We start from the raw sequence: 11,520 nt of genomic DNA on the forward strand, positions 1-11,520 counted from the left end.
CTGCAGACTTTGCCTTTTAGTTAATATTTCTTTTTGTATACTTACCACATTTAATCGGTATTTATTTTTTTCTTTTAGCCAGAGTCTCCTTCAATCTCCTCATATCCTTTACTTCTAATTTCACATATTACTACCTTTACTTTGCTCATTTTTAGTGCTCTAGTAGTTTTTTCTGTTACCACTTCAACTATTTTTTGCTTCCACTCACACCTTTTTCAGTATCTTTTAAAATATAGTGGGATATGTGATTATTTCTCTTTGGCTAGAACCATTTTGTTTTACAAAACATTTTGGAATATCTTTCAGTGATATACACAAAACCCAGAAATACATGCATACAATAAAAAGCCGAGGCCATGAAAAATATAGAAGAAAAAAGCAAACTCAGAAAATTTTTAATTAAGAAATGTATACTATAAAGACCTTAGTAATAACATAACTCTAATTAATACATTTAACTCTGAGCTTCTTGGCAGCTGAAGCAAAAAGAGATGTGATTAGTTTAGAGGAATCATACTATCACTTAAGGAGAAGACATGTTAGTTGTTTGTAAGGTCAGGCTCAAAGGCCCACGTCTTGAGTGGGTCTTTGTATGGAGGATTCTGGTTTATATAGTGGATGACATTTTAATAGCGTTATTGAGTAACTGTAGTAGCCCATTTCATAAAGCATTTTCAGGGCACCCATTAATGTAAGCCAGGGGGATAATGTCAAAGTACAACAAAGAAAGTATCTTGTCAGAGGTTAAGTAAATATCACAGCATGATTCAGGGGTTAAAAATTAGGATGTCTAGAGAGAGGCATACACTTCATTTTTTTTCAAAACAATCTCTAGAAATGAAATTCCTTTCAAATGACTTCTGATAGAAGTCAGCTAGCAAACAATTTGGAAGTATGTTCTCTGGTAATAAATAATTCTTTGTTACTTCTTAAGGACAGACTCAGTATTTTAAAAATTAACCAACTGAACAGGAGGGTTGACAACTTTTTGTGGAAACCAGATCAAAACTTAACACTACTTCTTGAATAGATGACCATCCAATTTCCACTTTGAAGTGGGCCAACGGAATAAACAGGTCTAAGAGTTTAACTTTAAGAAACAGTTTCTGAGTCTTTTTCAGCATATGAACAAATTAATTATTAAGTCTCCAAGTTCTTCACTATATAATGTGACTGAGATGATTTAGATTGAAACATTTTCAAAGCAAAAGTTACCAGCCACCCGCTAAGGCTATAGAAAAAAAAAAATCTCGGCAAATGCACTGATGGAACATCTGGTTATAAGAAACTAATTTCCTTGGTGAATGTGGCAGGGTGAATTAGTTATGAATGTACATGTAACTAAATTAATTATCTTGTTATATGGTGTTGATAGGATCAGTTACATTTTGAAAAATAACTGACCCAAATAATTTTGGTTTTAAAGTAAATGTTTTTAAGCAATCTTTTTTGATAATAGTTGATAAGCTGAACCAATTTCTGCTTAAGAATTCTGATAATCATAGTCATAGCATAAACATATAGAAGGATCATTCTGCTTTCAATATCAGACATATTTGTACTGATCAAACAAATAAAATGTGTAAAAAGAAAATAGGTGGAATCAGAACGTAGAAAGATTTTATGTTCTTTAAAATTACTTGATTAGTCACTAGGCCATTCCTCCCAATCTTTATTCTCCCAAAAGAGCTATGGGAGATCTTCCCAGCAGATCTGTATAGAGCACCAGTACCAGGAAGTCATTTAGCCCATATTGACCGTTAGGTTTTGCCCAGAATAAAAGATTGAGTAAAACTCAATGAAAGTATGCCATTCTGGATGCTGCTGTCACTAAGTCATGTCCAACTCTTTGTAACCCCATCGACAATAGTCTGCCAGGCCCCTCTGTCCATGAGATTTCCCACACAAGAGTACTTGAGTGGGTTGCCATTTCCTTCTCCAGGGATCTTCCATCCCAGGGATTGAACCCGCATCTCCTATATTGGCAGGTGGATTCCTTACCGTTGAGCCACCTGGAAAGCCTGTCATTCAGGATAGACTTAATCAAAAGGACAAGATTGAACCATTTGTAACATTGGGACTTTGTAAAAATAATCTTAACCCAAATCTATTATTTCTTATATAAAATATTGAGTCAAGAAATACCTGTGTGTAGTTTGTAAAGGAAAAAATTGGCATGGAATTTGAGATAGAAATGCATAATTAATGATATCTTATTTCAGAAATGCTGTGGCTTTGCAACTCTTTTGCTAAAGATATATATATATATATATAGATATATATTTCAAGCCTAGGAACCCTGTTGTTCTATTAATGGAGAAAATAATTCTTGGTTTTAAAGAAGTTAAAGACTTCTGAGTGACTGCATAAGAGCTAGAATGTTTCTCCTTTCTTATGTTCCATTCACTATAGTCAGGAGGAGCCTGGCAGTCTATAGTCCATAGGGTTACACAGAGTCAGACACGACTGAAGCGACTTAGCAGGCAGCACACACAAATGTCACTGAAGCTTGGGATACATGTGAAATGTACCAAAATAATTTTTGTACCAAAATAGTTTTTTATAGAAGGAAATCAATTTTAGCACCTTTTTGGGATATGACACAAGAAAAACCCTGCAAATAACTGTGACTAGGACTGAAGCAAGCTAACTTATTTTCAAATCCATAAGTAAGGAAAAGCTGACTGACAGTTTCATGCTTGTACGCTCTATAGAAAAACAATGAAAGATACAAAATCTATTATGTTATTTGACTCCAAAAGTATCCTCTTGTATTCCTTATATGCTATATACATACATTTATTCCTTAGTGTAATAATTTATGCAAAACATGCTTTTTCTTATGAATAATTATAAATATCCCTGTTTCCCCATGAGATTGTTTGAGTAGTTAGGTTCTATTAAGACTAAGTGATACTTACTTGGTAAAAATGAGCTTTTTTTTTTTTTTTCTATTAGAAATCTGCCTCGTTAGAGCCAAAAGACAATATTAACGGTATGTACATAAATTGGACTCTAAAAATGATAAAAAATGCATCTGTGTTTTCTAGATTCTGTTTTTACTAGATCTAGAGTGAGCTACACATGTTCTGGAGACCTCAGTAGATTTGGAAAGTTAGTAGACTTACACACTGAGAATTTCTCTTCCAAGTTACTTCATTGTCTCTTCCTGAGCTTCTCGGTAAATCTTGTATTTGTAGAAAAAAATTTGTGTCATGGTCTTCTGGAAATTTGGAAAGACTCAGAAATCACCCCTTTCTCAGAAGTTGTTTCTTGAGATGTATTTCTTTTTCTATTGTCTCTGAAATGTAAAGTTCCCACACAATCTTACATACCATATCATTCTTCCTTCCTTGAATTGAAACTTTAGCATGTTCTAACAAAACAAAAATTTCATTTGCATGTAGCCCATATATTGGTGTTCCAAATGATATTTCTTCTATAACTTGTTGGCTTCTATGATTAACCATTCTTTACATATCAGAGCATATCATTCACATTGTATCACATTTATCTGAGGAAATTCAAAGGTAAATGGGCCAATCATCCATATATACTACAGCAGCACATTCTATGCTTTTTACAGAAATAAATTGGAATGCTTTGGGTTCAATATGGTTATTTCATTGATCTGATGACAAATAAAGCTCAGCATAAAAGCCAGAAATTCTTAGTAACATAAATCACTGTAGAATTTTGTTGTTATTTAGTTGCTAGGTTGTGTCTGACTCTTTGGCAATCCCCATGGACTGTAGTCTACCAGGATCCTGTGTCCTTGGGATTTCCCAGGCAAGAATACTGGAGTGGATTACCATTTCCTTCTCTGGGAGATCTTCCTGACCCAGGGATCGAACCTGCATCTCCTGCATTGAAAGGTAGATTCTTTACCACTGAACCACCAGGGAAGAAAGATCAATTAATTCTATCAATTATCTCATGTATGTCTTAAAGGTTACATTAGCCCATTTATTTATTTTTTTAACTACATACCACATACAATACTTGCATGCAGATCAGAATTACTTTAGAACAAATTTACATAAGAAAGTAATTTAGGTATCAACTAGTTTTGCAAAAGTTGGACTGTGAAGAAAGCTGAGCACTGAAGAATTGATGCTTTTGAACTGTGGTGTTGGAGAAGACTCTTGAGTGTCCCTTGGACTGCAAGGAGATCCAACCAGTCTATCCTAAAGGAGATCAGTCCTGGGTGTTCATTGGAAGAACTGATGCTGAAGCTGAAACTCCAATACTTTGGCCACCTCATGCAAATAGTTCACTCATTGGAAAAGACTCTGATGCTGGGAGGGATTGAGGGCAGGAGGAGAAGGGGATGACAGAGGATGAGATTGCTGGATGGCATCACTGACTCGATGGACATGAGTTTGGGTAAAGCCCAGGAGTTGGTGATGGACAGGGATGCCTGGCATGCTGCGATTCATGGGGTCACAAAGAGTCGGACATGACTGAGCGACTGAACTGAACTGATTCATCATTGAAAATTCGTTTTAAAGAGGGAGTCAGGATATAGTTACAACCACTCTCAAGACATGAAATCACCTATTCCTCTTTGCTGGAATGAGTAAAATTTAGTCGTCTGGCTATGGAGAGTCATTTAGAGATTTAAAGTTGTTTGATTTGTAGTTTTGTGCTCTTAGAAGCATCTCAGTGCCTCAGAGCAATTATAATAAAAATGGCTAGTGCTGCCTTTCTGAATTCATCAGTAAGAGGCACATATTTAAATCACAGCATCTCTATTAATAACCAACATTATTTGAAACAGATAACCTCAGTATAAGTGCTAAAACTGGGGAAATATTTCACTTACTACAAATGGAGAATTAATTTAGAAAGAATGATGTTAGCCTCAGAAGAATATATAATTTCTTAATAGGTAATATGGAATATTACCCATTAATAAGATTAATTATATACTATTATAGTATGTATAGTATATTTTATACATGATATATTAATATATAATAATAATTATAGTATAATTACTACTAAGAACAAGGCCTCTATATGAATCAGGTTTCAACATAGTTACTGCATTGGATGAAGAAATGCATTATTATTTACTTGTCTTCCCTTCCCTTCTATTTATAAACAAATCCAAGTTAAGACTTATTTTCTTTGTAAACCATCAATACTCACACTTTGTAGTACAGAGATGTAGACCTACTACTGATTTTAAAAATCTCAATGTCAAAGAAACAGTGGCTCTGTAAGTATCTATATCTAATTTATTTCAATTTAATAAATACCCCATTGAGTTTCCAGGCAGAACTCTGGGCACATTAAGTTATACATATGAATAAGCCATGATACCTGACTTTCAGTGAAAGAAACAAATTGTTATGGGAACACAGAGGAAGAAATATGTTTTCTGAGATAAAATATTCAAAAGTTGATTCTCAAAGTTCAAAATGTATGAATTTTATCTTGATATGAATTGGAATTTTCTTTTGTCAGATGAACAAGAGTAAAAACATTTCCAGTAGGAGAAACAAAGAAAAGAAAGAAGTATATCATATTGTGCAAGTGATATTAAGTATCTTAGTATGATTAGAGTGTTGGGAACGTGGTAGCGAGAGTTATTTATTGAATAAATGATGAATGGAGAGTGGCATAAATTGAAGAATGCTACTGAGAGGATCCATTAGTTAATTCAGTGCAGACCATGTGGATCCACTAAAGATTTTAATTAAGATAATGAAGCAGATTGTGTTTTGGAAACCCTGATAGTCTGGAGGCTGGATTAGAGAAGGAAGCTATAGGGGAAATGGAAATTCAAGGAAACAGTTTGTTTCTGCCAACATTATCAAAGTACATAAGAAAATAAGTAGTTTTATATAAATTAGGAACACGGTGGCTGCATTCATTCTGTTAGATTTATATGGTGCCTTAAAAAAAAAAAAAAAAAAAAACAGAAGCCTGGTTTGGAGTGACTTCTCTTTTTCAGATTTTATGCCCATGAGGTAAGGAGAATGGTATTTTCCCCTTATCTCTCTCCTGTCTATGGAATGGCTTATGCTATGTTATTTATCAGAGGCTTTGAAGTCTTTGAAAGAGAATGCCATTAAAACCATAGAGTGTTACTGTCTTTTGAACAGAGACTCACCATATTTGCCTTAATTATGCTATCTTTGAATAAGGACCAATAAGATACCAGCTGTTGGCCCATATTTTATGCATAAGTTTTTCTTCCTGAATGAATTAGATTACCATTTCCTGTGACACAGTCCAGCAGAAAATATTGCCCATCAGCAAAATTTCTTGGATGGCAATAAGAATACCATTTCCTATAATGACACATCTATTGGAAAATTCCTGGCTCCTGATGGTTTTGCTATGAACATGCAAGTTATTCTCTTAAAGTGGAAAATACCTACCTGGAAAAAGTATTTTGGCTTTAGCAAATATTTATATTCCTTTCTATAATGCTTGTTAGTAAACTTTCTTAAATACCTCCATAATTCATAGCTTTCAAATAATATACTATCCTGCTGCTGCTCCTGCTAAGTTGCCTCAATCGTGTCCGACTCTGTGCGACCCCATAGACGGCAGCCCACCAGGCTCCCCAATCCCTGGGATTCTCCAGGCAAGAACACTGGAGTGGGTTGCCATTTCCTTCTCCAATGCAGGAAAGTGAAAAGTGAAAGTGAAATCGCTCAGTTGTGACCCCATGGACTGCAGCCCACCAGGCTTCTCTGTCCATGGGAACTGCTAATGATGAAGATGCATTTGTGGTTCTTCCTAAATATTCTGCTTCTTAAATGAAACAGATTTCAAGGAGATTAGATCTCTTAAAGTAAGTAACACATCTTTGATTTGCATGAAGAAAAGACTAGAGAAAATCTAAGACTTGGGTCTGTTTTAATGTGATAACACTTTGGCTAGAGTTCCTCCTTTCTATTTTTCTGACTCTAATAAAGCATATCTTTCTCTTCAATACCCAAAATTTGAAGAAATCTTACTAGCCATTTTTGCTCTGCAGCAGCCCCCAAACTGTTTGGGTTTTGCTATGTTCCAGACTATTTAAAAGTTAGAGAAATGAAGATATAAAATTTTAGTTTGTCTTGGTATATGTCATTCACATGTGCAGTGTTTCCCCAAACATAACAAATTCAGTTCTATAAATTAGCATGTACAGGTAAAGATTAAGAATTTGACTTCAAACAATTTGCTTTTATATTATAATTAAATATAGCTAAACAAATATTAGCTCTTTAGAACTAAGTTGGCAAAGGAATCTTTTTACATATATTCAATATCTTCCTTGGATATGTTTGTGTATATATATGTGTGTGTATGTGTGTGTGATATTTATGGTAACTTTCTAAGTATGTAATCAATAACCATGATATACACTTTCCCACACTCTAAGCTCAAAATAATCTGAAGTAAGGAGTCAACATATATAGTATTAGTACTCCGTTTTAGCTACTATTTATTCACGTCTTTATTTCGTAAACACTTTTGAGTCCCTACTTCCTCCCAGCCACTATACTGCATTTTAAAACAGTGAAATGTTAAGTTGATAGTGAGAATTAACCCTTGAAAAAATTCATTAAACTGTTCTTCTTGTCTACATCAGTTCAGTTCAGTTCAGTTCAGTCGCTCAGTCGTGTCTTACTCTTTGCGACTTGTCTACATAGTTAGTGGTAAATCAAAACACACAATATTCAAGTTACTTTGTGCTTTGAATTGTAAACCAGTAGAAACTGGGTAGCTATGTAAGCATTTGTTTTGGGGGTAATGATTCAACAGTAGATATTCAATGCGATTTTCATGGCAAGGTGATTATAATATTTTGAGTTTATAAATTTAAAAATTATTTATGCCCAGGAATCTAATATTCTGATTATATTGTCCAACTCTTATTGTGTCCAACTGTTTGTGACCCCATGGACTCTTTGTGACCCCATGGACTGTAGCCTACCAGGCTCCTCCATCTGTGGGATTTTCCAGGCAAGAGTACTAGAGTGGGTTGCCATTTCCTTCTCCAGGGGATCTTCCCAACCCAGGGATTGAACCAAGGTTTCCCGCATTGTGGGCAGATACTTTACTATCTGAGCTACCAGGGAAGTCCTATTATATTGATAGTTATTTATTATAACCAAGTTTCTACTATATTTGCATTATTTTTTATAAAAATCTAAAAACATAGACAAAAGGATGCAGGACAATAAAATGAACCCATTATACCCATAGCTGTTGCAGCATTGTTTCAACATCATTTTTTTCTCCCAAATGCACATGTCTGCGTATGGGCATTGAGGGGGTGATAGTGGTAACAGTTGGGAAATCTGTCTCTGTACATAATATAATATTTCATTTGAGGTTCTTGGGAGGTTCAGAGATTCAGCAGCATGAGATCATTGGTTCAAAACATCTGAAAAAATGTTTTTAAATTTAGGTTACAAATGCAACTGTCCAGTGGGGATTAATCCCCCTGGTAGATAATGACCTTCAACACTTATATCACCACCAACGTTTGAACAGTCAAAGCTAAGCAGGAGGAGGAGTATGATTAGTCCAGGATTAGTGTGATGAAAGGAAACCTGTTCTGCTTGTTTTGTTCATCTGGCTGTTTGTAAATGCACAAGGGAGGTGAAAATAGCTCCGGTCAAGAACAACAAAAGTACATTTATCCACCATTCCACCCTCTCCCAGATTTTCACTGAGACTGTCTTAACTGTGTGTTATTTGTAGATGAAGAGAATGCCCCAGTTCTGTGCTGAGCTTTACTGCTGCTGCTGCTGCTAAGTTGCTTCAGTCGTGTCCGACTCTGTGCGACCCCATAGATGGCAGCCCACCAGGCTCCCCCATCCCTGGGATTCTCCAGGCAAGAACACTGGAGTGGGTTGCCATTTCCCACAGGACAGAGTGGGAGTTGGAGTTGCTTAGCTGCCCAGCTCTCACCTGAGCATCTAGTCACCAAGAACAAGAATGTGAATGACAGCTGGGCATAGTGGAGGATACAGCCCCATTGTAAAAATCACAACTTGCTGATCTCCTATCAGAACCCGGTCTGCTAATCTTTTAGTGTGAGGTCTGAACAAAGAACAAAGTCCTAGAACACTTTAAGCTTACATTAAAAAAAAAAAGGATACAGCATATAAATCTGGATTTTCCACTTTTCTTAAAAAGCTAGAATGTCTGGTATCACTGCACCAACAATGGCCAAAAGGCATCTATCTCTTTGAACTGGCACCTTCTCCTAATATACTGCAGTTCCCACCCAGCCAGGGTTAATTCATCTATGTTACACGCTATGGGAAAAGAACTTGAGTTTGCTAACCCTCCTGTAAAGCCATTAGCAAATGCTGCTCCCTCCATGTAAATGGACTGAACCAAACGAGCTGGCTTCCAAGGACAGAAGCCCTGTTTGTGACTTTGAAATTGGATGTAAGAATTTATATTTTGACCAAAGTATCAAGGTAGAATAGATGTGAATTTCTCACAGATAGCTCAGTTGGTAAAGAATCTGCCTGCAATGCAGGAGACCCAAGTTTGATTCCTGGGTCGGGAAGATCCACTGGAGAAGAGATAGGCTACCCACTCCAGTATTCTTGGGCTTCCCTTTTGGCTCAGCTGGTAAAGAATCTGCCTGCAATGCAGGAGACCTGGGTTCAATCCCTGGGTTGGGAAGATTCCCTGGAGAAGGGAACAGCTACCCACGCTAGTATTCTGGCCTGGAAAATTCCATGGACTGTATAGTCCATGGGGTCACAAAGAGTCAGCCATGACCGAGTGACTTGCACTTTCACTAGAATAATTCACTAGAATATATTTAGATAATATAAAAACACTTGAGGGATTTAAAAAAAGGATGAGACGGGAAGATTAATCTTTACAGAGTGTGTCGCTGATTGTCAGTCCCCATTTACCCCAGAGAGAGAGAGCAGTCAATGTGTGACCTCCTTCACCACAAGCCTAGTGATAGATGGTTTCCCTGGAATCATTCAAAAGCTTGAAATATGTTCCCTAGGGTTAGAAGATATTATTAGAAGATGCCTAATTCATCTAGACCCAATCGACATTTACTTGAGCAAACTCCAGGAGATAGTGAAGGACAGGGAAGCCTGGCATGCTGCAGTCCATAGAGCTGCAAAGAGTCAGACACAACTTGGTGACTGAACAACAGCAATTCATTCAGAGAGAGGGGAACATACTCTCTTTGGATTGCAGCCCACTTTTATTGAGTGTGGAGCAAAAAATATGTTTTCAGTGATGTGGACTACCCATGGAAGAGAGGACCTATTTGGAATCTTCTTAAGAAGAGGAGAGACACGAACAGTAAGAGCTGTGAGGAATGGACAGTCTGAGGAGACATGGAGTGGGTGCAGATGATAAGGGAGAAGAGGGAAGCAAACAAACATCTGACCACTCAGCCTTTGTTGACACCACGGAAAACAGAGCAGGAAAAGAGAGTTATTTACTACTACATGGAGTTTAGAACTATATTGCATAAGGTTTGGCATTTTACTTACCAAGTTTAACCCATGTTTGCAACTGTTATTGGGGCTTCCCTGGTGACTCAGATGGTAAAGAATCTGCCTGCAATGTAGGAGACCCAGGTTCGATCCCTGGGTTGGAAAAAGCCCCTAGGGAATGGAATGGTAATGGAATACCACTCCAAAGCAAGAGAGTTCCAGAAAAACATCTATTTCTGCTTTATTGACTATGCCAAAGCCTTTGACTGTGCAGATCACAATAAACTGTGGAAAATTCTGAAAGAGATGGGAGTACCAGACCACCTGACCTGCCTCTTGAAAAATATGTATGCAGGTCAGGAAGCAACAGTTCGAACTGGACATGGAACAACAGACTGGTTCCAAATAGGAAAAGGAGTACATCAAGGCTGTATATTGTCACCCTGCTTATTTAACTTCTATGCAGAGTACATCATGAGAAACGCTGGGTTGGAAGAAACACAAGCTGGAATCAAGATTGCAGAGAGAAATATCAATAACCTCAGATATACAGATGACACCACCCTTATGGCGGAAAGTGAAGAGGAGCTAAAAAGCCTCTTGATGAAAGTGAAAGAGGAGAGTGAAAAAGTTGTCTTAAAGCTCAACATTCAGAAAACAAAGATCATGGCATCTGGTCCCATCACTTCATGGGAAATAGATGGGGAAACAGTAGAAATAGTGTCAGACTTTATTTGGGGGGGCTCCAAAATCACTGCAGATGGTGACTGCAGCCATGACATTAAAAGACGCTTACTGCTTGGAAGGAAAGTTATGACCAATCTAGATAGTATATTCAAAAGCAGAGACATTACTTTGCCAACTAAGGTCTGTCTAGTCAAGGCTATGGTTTTTCCAGTAGTCATGTATGGATGTGAGAGTTGGACTGTGAAGAAGGCTGAGCGCCGAAGAATTGATGCTTTTGAACTGTGGTGTTGGAGAAGACTCTTGAGAGTCCCTTGGACTGCAAGGAGATCCAACCAGTCCATTCTGAAGGAGATCAGCCCTGGGATTTCTTTGGAAGGAATGATGCTAAAGCTGA

The sequence above is a fragment of the Ovis canadensis genome, chromosome 6 (genome assembly GCF_042477335.2).
Source record: "Ovis canadensis isolate MfBH-ARS-UI-01 breed Bighorn chromosome 6, ARS-UI_OviCan_v2, whole genome shotgun sequence".
NCBI classification, from domain to species: domain Eukaryota; kingdom Metazoa; phylum Chordata; class Mammalia; order Artiodactyla; family Bovidae; genus Ovis; species Ovis canadensis.